The 14,977-nt window shown below is 37.1% G+C and overlaps 2 long non-coding RNA genes across 2 annotated transcripts in view; both read left to right on the forward strand.

Annotated features, from left to right (window-relative positions):
• The window catches only part of LOC117276469 (uncharacterized), a 46,992-nt gene extending 35,136 nt beyond the window's left edge, over positions 1–11,856 (forward strand). The window contains exon 3 of the long non-coding RNA XR_004506727.2: positions 11,331–11,856. This is a non-coding gene — a long non-coding RNA (uncharacterized lncRNA). The remainder of the gene's footprint in view (positions 1–11,330) is intronic.
• Positions 11,857–11,957: 101 nt separating this feature from the next.
• Positions 11,958–12,391, forward strand: LOC138896842 (uncharacterized). Its single transcript, XR_011410259.1, has 2 exons — positions 11,958–12,095; positions 12,189–12,391. It is a non-coding gene; the product is annotated as an uncharacterized lncRNA (long non-coding RNA).
• The last annotated feature ends 2,586 nt before the right edge of the window (positions 12,392–14,977 follow it).

The following is a 14,977-nucleotide window of genomic DNA, read 5'->3' on the forward strand; positions in this document are numbered from 1 at the left end:
GCATCCTTGTAAAGAGTGGGCCAATAGAAACCGCAACTTAGCACTTTGGCCGCAGTTCTTGCTCCGCCATGGTGACCACCATATGACGAAGAATGGAAAGCCCCAAGAATTTCACCTTGCTCTTCTTTCGGTACACATCTTCTAATCACCCCATCCGTACAAATCCGGAAAAGGTATGATTCATCCCAGTAATAATCTTGACAATCCCGTTTGAGCTTCTTCCTTTGGTTTGAAGAGAACTCATCCGGGATGATTCCACACACAAGAAAATTTGCTAGATCCGCGAAATGGCACATCCTTCATTGAAATAGCCAAGAGTTATTCATCGGGGAAGGAGTGATTGATTTCAAGGCCATCATGCGGCCTCCTTTCCTCCAAATGAGATAAGTGGTCCGCCACTTGATTTTCACTCCCTTTTCTATCTTGGGTGTCAATATCAAACTCTTGCGACAAAAGCACCCATCTCATCAACCGAGCTTTGAAATTTTTCTTGCTCATAAGATAACGAAGTGCTGCATGATCTGTGTGGATAATAACTTTCGCACCTATCAAGTACGGGCGGAACTTCTCAATTGCAACTACAATGGCAATGAGCTCTTTCTCCGTAACGGTATAGTTGACTTGGGCACCATTCATGATCTTACTAGCATAGTAGACCGGATGAAAAATCTTGTTGATGCGTTTCCCTAAAACAGCCCCAACCGTTACGTCACTAGCATCACACATGAGTTCAAAGGGGACACTCCAATTTGGAGCGGTGATGATGGGAGTGGTTGTCAACTTGAACTTTAACAATTCAAAGGTTCTCATGCAATCATTGAAGTTAAACTTAGCATCTTTCTCAATAAGCTTGCACAATGTGGCCTAAGAAACTCCGCACACCTTTCACCATAGTTGGAGGTGGAAGTTTAGAAATCACCTCAATCTTTGCCTTGTCGACTTCAATTTCATTCTTTGAGATTTTGTGGCCAAGGACAATGCCTTCCTCGACCATGAAATGGCACTTCTCCCAATTTAGCACCAAATTCGTTTCTTCACATATTGCCAACACTTAATCTAAATTTGCAAGACAATCATCAAAAGAATCTCCAACTACCGAGAAGTCATCCATGAAAATTTCAAGGTAGTCCTCCACCATGTCCGTGAAGATTCCATCATACACCTTTGAAAAGTCGCTGGTGCATTGTACAAACCAAATGGCATCCGCTTGAAGGAGAAAGTACTATAGGGACATATAAAGGTTGTTTTCTTTTGATCCTACGGAGCAATAATGATTTGGTTGTAGCCCGAATACCCATCAAGAAAGCAATAGAAAGCACGACCGACCAACCTATCAAGTATTTGGTCTAAGAAAGGAAGTGGAAAATGATCCTTCCTTGTGACTTTGTTGAGCTTGCGATAGTCCATACACACTCTCCAACTGGTCACCGTTCTTGTAGGAATCAACTCATTATTGTCATTGGTGACCACTGTCATACATACCCCCTTCTTTGGGACACATTGAATCAGAGAAGTCCACGAACTATCAGAAATGGGGTAGACAAACCCGGCATCTAACCACTTGATAATGTCCTTTTTGACAACTTCTTGCATAGCCTCGTTGAGTCTCCTTTGATGTTCAATCGATGGTTTTGCGCCTTCCTCCAAGTTGATCTTATGCATGCAAAATGCGGGGCTTATTCCCCGAATATCCGCCAATGTCCACCCAATAACCTTCCTCCTCTTATGTAGTACCACCAATGTAGAATCTACCTGCACGTTAGTCAAACAAGAGAAAAGAATAACCGGTAAAGTAGAACAATGGCCAAGAAATTCATACCGAATTCAAGTTCAAGTAGAAGTTCACAATAATAATAATCACCATAGATCTCCATAAACTCAGGTTACAAGCTTAGATAAAAGTTTCTAATCCACAAGTCCGTCGAGTCTCCAAATACGGATTTGACAAAACATGCAACAACTTAAGAAAATCAACAACCAATAGTTCCATGAGATAATGTGCTATGCAATGATAATAAATGCAATGTAGATGTAAGGCAATGCACTGTTCAACTATCCATATCCGTACACATATGCTAAGACAATGCCTCGAAGTCATGACCCATGGGGGACGGGGGACCCGCGAAGTCCATGTACCTGTTGCGACGGGCAACCCGATCTCATATACTCCCTCCGTTTCAATTTATGTAAACCCATTTGACTGGGCACGGAGTTTAAGAAAATAGAGAAAACTTTTGAACTTGTGGTGTAAAATGAGGCACATATATTTTGTGTGGCTATAAATCATTGAATAAAGGTAAATTATTTTCAAATAAGGAAAGAGGTATTATTTTTGGCACGGACTAAAAAAGAAATAAGTTCACATAAATTGAAACGGACGGAGTATATGTTTATGTTGCAATGCGCAACCCGATCCGTATGTATATACCCGTTGTGGCGTGCAATCCGATCCATAACGTACATATCCGTAGCGGCGTGCAACCCGATCCATAAGTCAAGTGAGAATCAAGTGTCACGAATAGATTCAACCAAATTATTCACAAGTATAGCAAAAATGGCGAAAAGTCCACACAAACAGCAATCATACCAACCTAACTGGAATTTATCACCACAACCATGCCCGAAGGCCTATCATGTTTTCCCCGTCAACATCTACAACTACATACGATTAACTAACCGAAGTCTAATAAAGATAAGTTGTAACCTACCTCGAAGCCGAATGTGAGCCACGAACCCCAAGCACAATGCCTTTCCTTTCCGGAGTGCTTTAGAATGATCAATGTTTGTCAAATTTGAATTCTACGTCAAAATACGAATCTATGGATACCCATAATGGCATACTTTTACCCGGGACCCAAAAATGGACCAAAATATCAAAAATAGCCAACCCGATCCCTCAAGGCAGAAATTGGAATTTTATTTAAAAATTGGATTACCCATAAATTATAGTGTAGATCCAAAAAACCCATTCAAAAAGCCTTCATCTTGATTCTCAAATCCATGGTTTACCACTTTTCAACTTTTAGGTTCTAAACCAACGGAAATAAACTTGAGGAAACATCAAAATAAGGGTTAGATACTTATCCCCTTGTTGAGACGAGAACAATGCAGCGAAAATCACCTCAAATGGAGCTCTAGAACTCAAGATGCTCAAAATATTAAATGAACGCAGTGTGAGCGATTTTCGCTTCCGCACCCAATAACTCGCACCTGCTGCCTGCCAGGTTTCATTTCTGAACTTGCAGACCCTTTTTCGCATCTGTGGGGTCGCGTGTGCGGACCCCACTTCGCATCGCACTAGCGCCAACTATCCTCTCCGACGCTAAAATGGGCATAACTCCCTCATACGATGTCTGAATTCGACGATTCTTTTTGCTAAGGTTCCGTAATTATGATACATATCTAATGGTTTAATCGAATCACAAATAAAAGGTCTTTTGCTCAATATATTACCCCTTTTGCCCAAAGAAACAACGTCGAAACCTCAAATACGAGTGCGACACAACCCAAATCCATTTGAAACTCATCGGAATCTCATCAAAACTTTTGGACAAGTCAAAAATCATCATACTAACCTGCTCAAACTCTGAAAACACCCAAACAAATCCGTCTTGACCTGATGATGACCGTTGTCAACTCCAAATTATCTCAAAAGCTAGTTTCTCAACCAATCACCTAAATCGCACCCGAACCTCTCCGGAACTGAACTAACGACTCGACTAAGTCAAAAATCAAATTCTGGCCCTAATGGAATCGACAAAACTTCAAAAAAGTCGCATTTGCTCCCGTGTTGACTTTGGTCAAACTTTCTCACTTTCCTAACTTAAGAACTTCCAATTCCACCAAATTCGATCCACAACTCACCCGATTGCCTCGGGAACCCCGCAACCTATCCCCGCAAGTCATATATATCAATATGAAGCCAAAGGAACCAATAAATTTCGAATCCGAGTCTTATTTTTTCCCATGTTCATCTTTTCACCATAAATAGGCATATTAAATGCTAAAACTGACTTAATTGTCAAAAACCAACCAAACGAACTCTAAAATTAGCCCCGTCAATTTTTACCGGTCATAAAAATATTTCAAATGTAACGGAATATTCAGATCGCTAATCAGAGCACGTTTTCCCAAAATAAACAATTTATCTAAATAATTAAATGCCGGAATTTCCAAAGTGAAACCTTCTCCCAAAGTAGGGTTGTACATAATTTGGTAAATACCGAATTACTGTACCGAAACTGAACATTTTTGTATTAGGTATTCGATATTTTGGTATTCGGTTTAAGTTTTAAAAAATTGGTATTAGGTATGGTATTTGGTATTTTAAAATGAAATACCAAAATATCGATATCGTACCGAAATATATATTATATTACACAATACACATTTTATTAATAATAACATAAATATAAGAAATCTAAAATTTTACTTTCCTTTATTCTCTAAGTTCATCAATTAACTTTAAGCAAGTAACAAGATATTTCTCTAAGTTTTCTCTCTCTAGGTTGGTATTTGTTGGTTTTGGACAAAAATTTTGTCAACAAACGTTTTTAGTTTTGTACTTTTGAGTACTTTAATTAAGAATATTACCGTCTATGACTCTATGCACTAGTTAGTATTCAAACCAAATAAACCGAAGTTACCGAACCGAATAAACCGAAACCGAAAGGAGAAAAACCGAACCATACCGAATTTAATTAGGTACGGTATTGGTATACCATTTTAAGAAACCGAATACCGAAAATACCGAACCGAAATATCTAGATACCATACCGTACCGACCGACGAACACCCTATCCCAAAGTGAACCAAATGACATCCATTTGACTTCAAATTTTGCAAGAAAGTTAAAAACTCCGAGATGGAACTACGGGAAGGGTATTTTGGGGGGAAAAGAAGCTTAAAAACTCAAAACGACCAGACGAGTCATTACAGTGTATCACATGCATACACATGGCATCTTGTTCATTTAACTAATTAGGTGTGATTTAGCTAATTAATTAATTTATCTAAATGCAATAAGGGTCTTAGCATGTTGATATCGCATTCATCCTTATTGAAGGTACTATGTTTTAGGTACTATAGACTTGTCTGTCTACGCTCATGTATCCTATAAATCAGACCTAACACATGCAACATCTTTTATAAAAAATCAAATCACAAGTAAAACAACCTACTATGTTGAGTCTAGCCTTTAACCTTAGCTCAATGGCTCAATTTTTGTATACCTTCTTAAAACAGGACGCATAGTGAGTTAACAATGAAACAAGCTCCAAACAATGGTTCAATTTAGCCCTAGGCCATCCAATCCTCTAATTTCAACCCAAGGATGAAACCTAGGTTCATATCCTCCTCTTTGCCCCTAATCTCAACATTAATATATGGTTGTCGATAGCTAATAAGTCACACTCATTAGCTAAGGAGAAATTTTTTGCTCTTTGAAGTCAAAGTCCCATAACATTTGGGTGATTTGGCACGGAAGGTGGAGATGTAGACAAAAATCATGGATTTGATAGTTGAATACAAATTATTGCCTCAACGCTTAATTTAACTAAAACATGAATTTTAAGCCTTTTCCATACCTTAGGGACTTGAAGATTCTGTGTTATGGCTCAACCCCTCTATACTTACGGTGTTCTTCCTCTTTTGGGTCGTGCTAAAATGATAAAAGAGGTGGGGGTTGGGGTTTATAGTAGAGGGTTAGAACCCTATTAAAATGGCCAATTACCCCCAAAATGGGATCCAAAAGTATGGCATGTCACTTCAACACAACCTAAGGCATTGTGTAAACAAAAATCGTGAATGAGTGGGAGTCATTTTCTTTTTTCATTGGATGAGTGGGATTCTATGTTAGTGCCTAGTCGTGTACCCAGAACTTCTAAAGATATCTTCCAAGAGAGTGAAATAAACAACTTTTTGTAATAAATCAAGAAAAAAAAAACAATAACTTTTGGTCATGTATAACAGATTATGTGAACCTCTGGTAGCCTAACAACCTCGTCATGATATCCCTTACTTTTGTTTATTTTGCTAGGTAAGAAGTGTGCCAACTCGGCCCTTTACCACAATCTTGGTGTAAGTGGCATGTCTTTAGTCACATCGAACATCTATTGGTTTCTATTGCGTGGCTACTGATTACTAATTTGACTGCAGTCAAGGTATATATAACAACCACATAAATAATTTACTAGCTTGGCTCAGAACGCGTGAATACTAAGAGGAGAGTGAACAAAATAAGAAACTGACTCTCTAACCTGTCTAGATAGCTCTTCACATGTAATTGCGATGCGCTACACAACCATAAACATGACTTTACTAAGATAGTGCTCCTTGACCAACTCCTAGGACTCATGAAACTCAGGCTCTCATACCAAGTTTGCGGGTAATGATCGGCACCCGACAGGGCTGGTGTCCCAAGTAGCGAATATATAAACTTGTTGTCCTGACTATGCATAAAGCATATATTGGGGTTCCAAATGAACCAAAGGAACCCTATCATGTGTCATTAAGTTAAGACTAAGAATTTTATTAATGAAGATAGAAGTGGGGCATAGCCCTTTAAAGGATTAATAACGAGAAAGAAATAATCCGCCACCAAATAAATGTGGGGCTTTACTGAACTTGTAAGACACGAAGATAAATGGAGTGGGAATATACAATGCAATGAATCTCATAGACCACCACCAACAACAACAACAACCCAGTATAATCCCACTAGTGGGGTCTGGGGAGGGTAATGTGTACGCAGACCTTACTCCTATCATGGTGTAGAAAGGTTGTTTCCGATAGACCCTTGACTTCCTCCCTCCAAGAACTCCCCACCTTGCTCTTGGGGTGACTCGAACTCACAACCTCTTGGTTTGAAGTGGAGGGTGCTCACCACTAGAGCAACCCACTCTTGTCTATAAAAGTGGATCATGATTTTTCTTAAATGAAGGGCAGCTCGGTGCAATAAGCTCCCGCTTTGCACGGGGTCCTGGGAAGGGCAGGACCACAATCGTACGTAGCCTTACCTTGCATTTCTGCAAGAGGTTGTTTCCACGGCTCGAACCCGTGACCTCCTGATCACATGGCAATAACTTTACCAGTTACAACAAGGCTACCCTTCTTTAAATGAAGTTAGTATCAAAATTCGTACTTTAGCAAATTTAAAACTTTCATATATAATAGTAAAACTAAAGTCATAAACATATGAAAAAGGATTAAAAAAATGCTTTCGATATCCATTATTTTGCCCATCAGGCTTAACCAAAATGTTTCGTTATATTGGGAAGGTTCCCACTGGACGCTTATATTCCATCATGTTTACATCATGACGTCCGATCAATACTCACCTGATTGACTAGGGATAAACGTCAAACAGTAGTATAGTATGGGTCAAGACTAGGTATGCTAGCAAGACTTAAACTAACACTAGTCTAGGGCTTATCGTAAGTTGCTACTAATATGGTTCGACTCACACATCCAAAGTAGACTCATGTCAATTGTCGATGATTGGACGTAGTAGATGAGTATTGAAATTCTAGCATCAAGTCTTTAAGCTTTGATTTGAGGTCAATGGAGACCTAACCTTCCTAAAGTATTTCCTTTAAAAGCATGCCTTACAACTGTTCAAAAAAATGCAATGAGGGGAAGCCTTGGATGGCTTGTATCAAGAGTTAGGGACATGAGAAAGAGAGAAAGAGATGTTTAAACTAGTATGACCGAGAGAAAAGAGGAGTAAAGAGTATTAAAGACTATACTCAACAAGTGTTGATAGGAGATAGATAGGCTATTTGATTAATTGTTTAACTCGAACCACGAGAATAACAATTAGGATTTACATACATCTGTACACGATGAATTTAAGCTATACTTATGGAATTACGCTCGTAGAGGTAGAGGACACCATGAAAATATAAAGATTAAGAAAGTCTGTGGTCCAGATGGTATTCCTATTGAGGTTTGGGAGTGTCTCTAGAGAAGTCGGAGTAGAATGGTTTACCAAGCTATTTAATGCTACATTAAGAAGTGGTATGACGCCCGACGAGTGAAGAAAGAGTACCCCGATCTCACTTTTATAAGAACAAAGGATTTATTCAAAGTTGTGCAAACTATCGTGACATTAAACTTGTGAGTCAATACAATGAAATTCGGGAAAAGAGTGATGGGGCGTAGACTTAGAGACACTACAAGAGTGACTGACATCAGTTTGGATTATGCTCGGTAACGCTTGCTAAGAAAATTGATAGAAATTTGTTACGAGAGAAAGAAAGATTTACGGATGATGTTCATTGATATGGAGAAAACATATAATAGAGTACCAAGGAGAGTCCATTGGTTTGTGTTGAGAAAAATTAAATTCATGTTAAATATTTAAAATGTCATAAGGACATATATGAAGGAGCATTTACTAGCGTTAAAATAGTAGTAGGAGCTTAAAAGAGTTTTCCATAATCGTTGGTTCAGACCGGAATCAATTATAAGCTTGTACATGTTTACCCTAATTATGGTTGAGCTAACCAACATACACAAGAGGATGTACCACAACGTGATATTTGTTAATGATATTGTGCTAATTGACGAAACCAGCGAGGATGTCAACCAAACACGTGAACTATGGGAAAACACTCTAGAGAATAAGGATTGTAAGATAAGTAGAAGTAAGATTGAATATATGCAATGCAGGTTTAGTTAGCATAAGAAGAGTGAAGCTGAGGTGATGAGATAGGATTGTGGTGCCTAATGCAAACAATTCAAATATCGAGGTTGGTTGTTGTAGGAGGATTTAGTGATAGATGAGGATGATATACATAGCATCAAAATTAGATGGTTGAAGTGGATTAGAGGTATCAGGTTGTTACGTGATAGGACGATACCTACCAAAGTTAAAGGTATTTTGGTTGGTTTATTGAACATTTATAAGTCCATAAATGATATAGAAACACATCAGTACCAGACCCTTCCGCCTCTTCTACTTCCTACCCCAAAACCATTAAAATCACTCATCTAAAATTAGAGTTTCTACCCTAAATCAAATCGCAAGGAAATGCAAAAAGTTATATTCATAAAAAATTTAAGACATTTACAGAAAGTTTTATGCAGAGATATAGAAACACATTCACATTGTAGACATATCTTTATCTCTAACCAAGTGGGGAATGGAAGAAATGAGGGGGTGTGGAAGGACGAAAAGTACATGGAGGAGGTAAGAAGGGTGGGTGGGGCTTAAACAGAGATAAAAGTGAAAAAATAAATTAAAGTGGCATTTGACACATGGAGGAGTGTGTAAAATGTAGCCCTCCACAAGCTTGATTCTGTATTTTCTAGGAGGTATTAGTTCCACTTTGAAATAGAATAGGGTTAAGGGATCGCCACTAAAGTTTAGGTGTAGAATTGAGTTTTTGGTATAAGTCTAAGGGGCGACTTGTGTATTTTTTCAGAAGATTTATATAAGCGTTACCAATTAGTTGAAAATATATTGTACTCATGTTAATGTGTTCACTTTCGGTTCTTGGGAGATTCTCCGACCTTATTTGAGCATGATATGTTCTATAGGCTTGTTAACGTATCCTTTAGTTGTAAGCCCTATTAGAGATTCCTTCTGGTACTTTTCATTTTTATTTCTGTTTTGTAATGTTAGCATGGGATAAATTAAAATAGAAAATATGGTCGGTGATGACTAATATAGTCGACCCCAACTTATTTGGGATTGAGGCTTAGTTATTGTTACGGCTGGTTGGGAAACTAAGGTTAAAGAAATTAGTTGTATCCATGAAATTATCCATGAATCCAATGAATAAATGATTGAACCAATTGAAAAGTGGTAAATTATTGATTGATTTGAGTTACCCATGGCATGGGTAAAACACAATTTGATGATTTGAGGGTCAAAGATGAAACCAAAGAGGGTTGAGTATTGGGAATTTGTTATGGATGAGTCTATATAGGGATATAAAGAATACTCTTTCTAAAAAAAATGACACTAGATTAATGCAATGCAGTTATAGATTGATTGAAGGAAGTGTTCCCGATTGCTCGTGAACGATATGCTTGAGCTACACACGCTTGTATTGTGAGTGATAACCTTACTAACGGTCGTAAAATCTTGGTAGAAAGATAAAGCTTGCACTTGTCAAAGATGATATAGATTATTGTTGATCCTACGAGGATTGGTGTTTCTACTTAACTAATTAATGTTTCCTGAACACAACTTTAGAAATTAGATAACTTTATGAACGATTCTATAATTAAAGTGAATTGAAAAATGCCAAATTTCTGGAGACAGAATTGATGGTAAGAGATTCTAATAAGCAAAGAGCGTTTGGATATGGATTTCACCTTTGACTAACATATGGTCTTCATTCCTCTTTAATCTATTCACTTTCTAAGTTATTTGGTGTTCCTTTAAATTATGCCAAACTATTATAACCTTCTTCCTAGCCCCTAGGTGTACCTTTCGCGATTAACAAATAGTGAAGATATTAAAGCACCTCAAGTGTTGAACATTATTGACTAACCCACCTTAGGTTCCACAAATAGATTATAAACCCTCTTAGTTACCTAGATATGATTGCAACTAGGTTCAAGACTAGCCTTTTCTCGCGTTCAGGATAAGAAAAAACAAATTATGATCATTCAAGAATAGGTGAGAATGTAAAGGATTCAAACGACTTCTTTCGATTAGAATTTTGAAAGTGCACTAAGAAGGATTAATCAAATCAACAATAGATGAAACAAAAAAAATTAATAAATCTTAGGATCCATCTAAATCCTACTACAAGAAAGCCACTCCATAGCGGAGTTCGATTCAGATAAAATAGTATTGAAGCCACAAAAATTTCATAGGTGCAAGAGAACGTAAAATGTGAGAAAAAAGAACTCCTAATCTTGAATTTCTTCCTTGAATCCTTGATTCTTTTGTTGGATCCTTGCTTCCTAGCAATGGCTGCCAATGTGTGTCAGAAGTTCCTCAAAGAAAACCTCATTTTCATGATTTGATTGTTTTGGTTGTCCGTCGAGGTAGGAAGCCCGTCGTTTACATGGTACACTCTTGTAAGCTTCTCAAACCTAAGTAGTTGATTGTGACACCATATTTTACATAGCTTATGATTTTTATGATGGGGCTAAGATGATGCCCGTCTGTTACCGCATCGTTATCTTATATATGATGTATTCATGATATAATATATCACTGGTTATTGTTATAAGGAAAGGCGTTTCTACTCTATTTTTGTGAATACTATGTACTGGCGTGCTTCTTGACTTGTATCCATATAACTTAGTTGTTGGGAAGCGTTATCTACTCGTTAAGCTAGGACTCACTTTTTTTTTCTATTGTTCTACAGAGACATCTATTGACGTAGACGAGGACCTACCTATCTAGAGCTTGCAAAGTTGATAGTACTGGTTAGCCCCATGTTGGTTTGCTCAGGGGAGTCTTTATCATTTATTCTTGTCCTTTCCTTGAACTCTTAGGATCGCTTTGTTAGTTTTCATGAGTACTTTGGTTATCGTAACACTTTTACCGTGCGTTGAGTTTGTTTTTTTTAATTTAAATTTTCATGATGGACCTAGTATTATTATGTTACTAATGGGAGGTTTGTAATTGTGGTGACTTGTTTTAATGGGTGTTGTGATTTTAGCCGAGACATGGAAGTTTTGATAGCCCTTCCCTGGATACGCGAATTTGATAGTGCTGGTGAACCCCATGTTGCTTCGCTGGAGCGAAGAGTTTTCGTCATTTTTGTCGTCCGTTCTTTTAAACTCTTAGAATTGCTCCTTTTGACAATTTCATGAGTATTTTGGTTGTTGTAAGAATTATAAGTACAACTTTCCAATCTTTTTTGGTGACGGAGTAAGTATGTTACAAAAGGGAAGTTAGTAGTGGTGGTGGACTTTGTTGTGCTGTATGATTCTAGCTGAGACAGGAAAATATGGATAGCCCTAGATATAGGAAAACTTTGTCCGATTTGCTTTAAAATCCTAGTAAACTTGCTAGGTACTATCCCTAAGCGCCGATCATGTCTCTAAATTGGGTCGTGACATTTTTGCAGGATTAAGATGCACAAATAAATTAGCATTTCCAAATTATTGAAAGTAATGCTGCAAAGGTGGATGCAAGAGTATTGTTTCATGTTTTACCTGATCAGTTTGTAGAATATCAAGCTTTGTTGATACGAACATGATGTTGTTTGTGGATGCAGGGCACTAGTATTCACTCCAGAATCTGCATATGTAAGGGCATTACTGCTTTACTGAGAAGTGTGTCTGGTTTTGCCTTAGGATGTTTCAGAAAATGAGTTGTTTCATGTAATCTGATTCATTTTCTCAAGGACGAAGTGAGCCAAAAAACCGAAAGTACCCCATGAATTTCATTTTTTTTAAAGAGGAAAGAGATTTTGAGAAATGACCTGATGAATTTACCTGTATTTCAACTCTCAGTACAAATTGATCTGCAGCATCTTTAGAGCATGGTAATAAGCCGGTTGACTTGTACCCTGTCAACATGAAGTAGTGCATCAATAACAGATGTAATGGCTAATATTGTAAGGGAAGGAAACAACAAAATTTAAGGTGTTTGTGAGGAAGTTAGAACGGGCAGTTTGTTCACACCTCTAGTTCTTCGTTTGTGTCAGTTGAACCATGTAGGAGTATTAGTTACTATTGTACTAGATCTATATGCAATGGTTTCTTCAGTCTATAACTCTATGCCACTTTTGTCTTATACGTGGTTCTAATTATTGACTTTTGCAGTCTTGTACTACTGTTATATACGGTATTACATTCTTTTGCTGCATGCTATGAACAATGGCGATACTGTAGACTTGTTATGTTTTTCCCTTTCTTTGAACTGTCAACTCTAGCAAGTAGCCCGCAAGGGTTGACTGAATTGGTTGGGTGATTGGTTTTTCACATGTGAGATCTGGGATCGATTTCCCGCACCACCAACCTCCTTAGTCAGAGTTCGTCGCAATGAGTTTGCCTAGTGCAGTTGACATCTCGTGTGTAGTTTACGAGTTATTGCACAGTGAGCAGGTTATGTCAATGTGCACCCGAAGGGTAGCGATTGTGGATTTTACTGGGATCCGTCTTATATAACTTGTTGTGTTTCACTTGATGATACTTTCTCATGTTTTCCATCGTCAAGCATATTTTAGACGACTTTAACTGATTATAAAAAAAAGACTAAATTTTTCTCTTACGTGTACACATTATCATTCTACTTTGCAAAGTAGTTGAAACTTATAGTATTACTTAATTTGTTCTATAGGCAAGTATTGATAGTGTCGTGTTGATTATTACTAGGTTTGTGCCACGAGCTTAAGCCTTTTCTTTAGTATAATTAAGCAAAGGGCACTAGAAATGTTTTTCCAGATTGGGTACGAGTGTAGGGCCATTACATGACGTAAACAATCTGACCTGTAGATTTGCCAAAGGAAACCATTGATCCAGTTGTTCTCCCCTGCACCAGCTCTTCTTTTTGTCTCAAATGTATTTGGCGTTTACTTGTTCATGCAATGGTTATTATTACTACTTGGTACTATATACTCGATTAGATTCTTTTGCTGCTAATGAACAAAACGGTGATACTGTAGTTTTGTACCAACCATTCGCATAAAAATAAAATAATCTTAATTGAACACGAAAATAGCATTTGAAGTCAGCGTACTTTTCTGCATATGCAATGTAAAGTTAGTACGTATAGTACGAGAAAAAGCATTGATGGGATAAAAGACAGAGGTTTGAGATGTTTGACTTATCATGGGACGCCGCGAAATCCTCAAAACAAGTACGTGTGGTTCATAAGTCCCATAATTCCATCATTAAAAAAGTAGTAGAATTCAAGAGAAAAAACTTTAGAAATTTGATTTAGTTACATATATATGCATAAGTAGTCAATGGAGTGGGTAAAGAACTTTGGAATTTTAGGAGGAAAAAAATGTTACAACTTTTATTTAACAACATACATAAGCATCTAAGGGTGTGACATAGTGGTCAATGGAGTGAACGGAGAACCTTGAGGTTTCAGGAAAGAATAAATATTTGGTAAATTCTTTCTATCTGCTCAAGTTGGTCCAGACACTATGTCATAAAATACAACTACATATACATAATAATATATGTATAGAACAATGCTTTAAGTCCCAAATTCTAGTCGTTGATAAATAATCTAAAAACATATAAAAGTTCAAAGTTTTGAACATCAAACGAGCTATATTTCAAGACATTAGTCGTTTGGTAGGGTGTATAAGAATGATATTGAATATGGTGTATAGGTAATGTTGAGATTAATAATACTGAAATTAGTTATGCTCAGATTATTTTTTATCGAATATTTGGTTTGGTGTATTAAAAGTTTTGAAAGGCAATTCTATCTTTATACATGCTTATCCATATATTCAAAACTATGATATTACTAATGTCATGGTTTGCTATGTATAAGAATAGTACTGAATATAATGTGTATATAACTTATACAAATATTAGTTATACATAATTGGAAAACACTACCAAATAAGAGATTAATAATACAAAACCTAATACATATATTATTTTGCCTAATACATCCTACCACACGACCGGAAAGTGCGCATAAAACGTTCTTGGGTCGTATGGTAGAACAACTCAAGGCATAAAATGTGCATAGAGCCGTGAACATCTTTGAACATAGAGCCAAGATGTAAAGAGGGCATTGGTATTTGATTTCGTTTGTGTAAATTGTTCTTCTGATGCTAATTGGCATTCAAATAACTTTAAGCTTTGGGTGCCTAGGATGACGTGTTAGGATGGAGATTAACAATATATTTTGGAAAATTCAGATAAAATAATTGTATTTTCTAATGCACATATTACAATTTACAGTGTTGGGAATATCGTGATTCGAACAAAAAGAAAATGAAAGCATACCTCTAACATCAAATTAATGAAGAGAAAAGGGACAGAGATTGCCCAACATATAATTGATATCCCACGAACTATCAGTATACAGTTA

The sequence above is a fragment of the Nicotiana tomentosiformis genome, chromosome 8 (genome assembly GCF_000390325.3).
Source record: "Nicotiana tomentosiformis chromosome 8, ASM39032v3, whole genome shotgun sequence".
Taxonomy (NCBI): domain Eukaryota; kingdom Viridiplantae; phylum Streptophyta; class Magnoliopsida; order Solanales; family Solanaceae; genus Nicotiana; species Nicotiana tomentosiformis.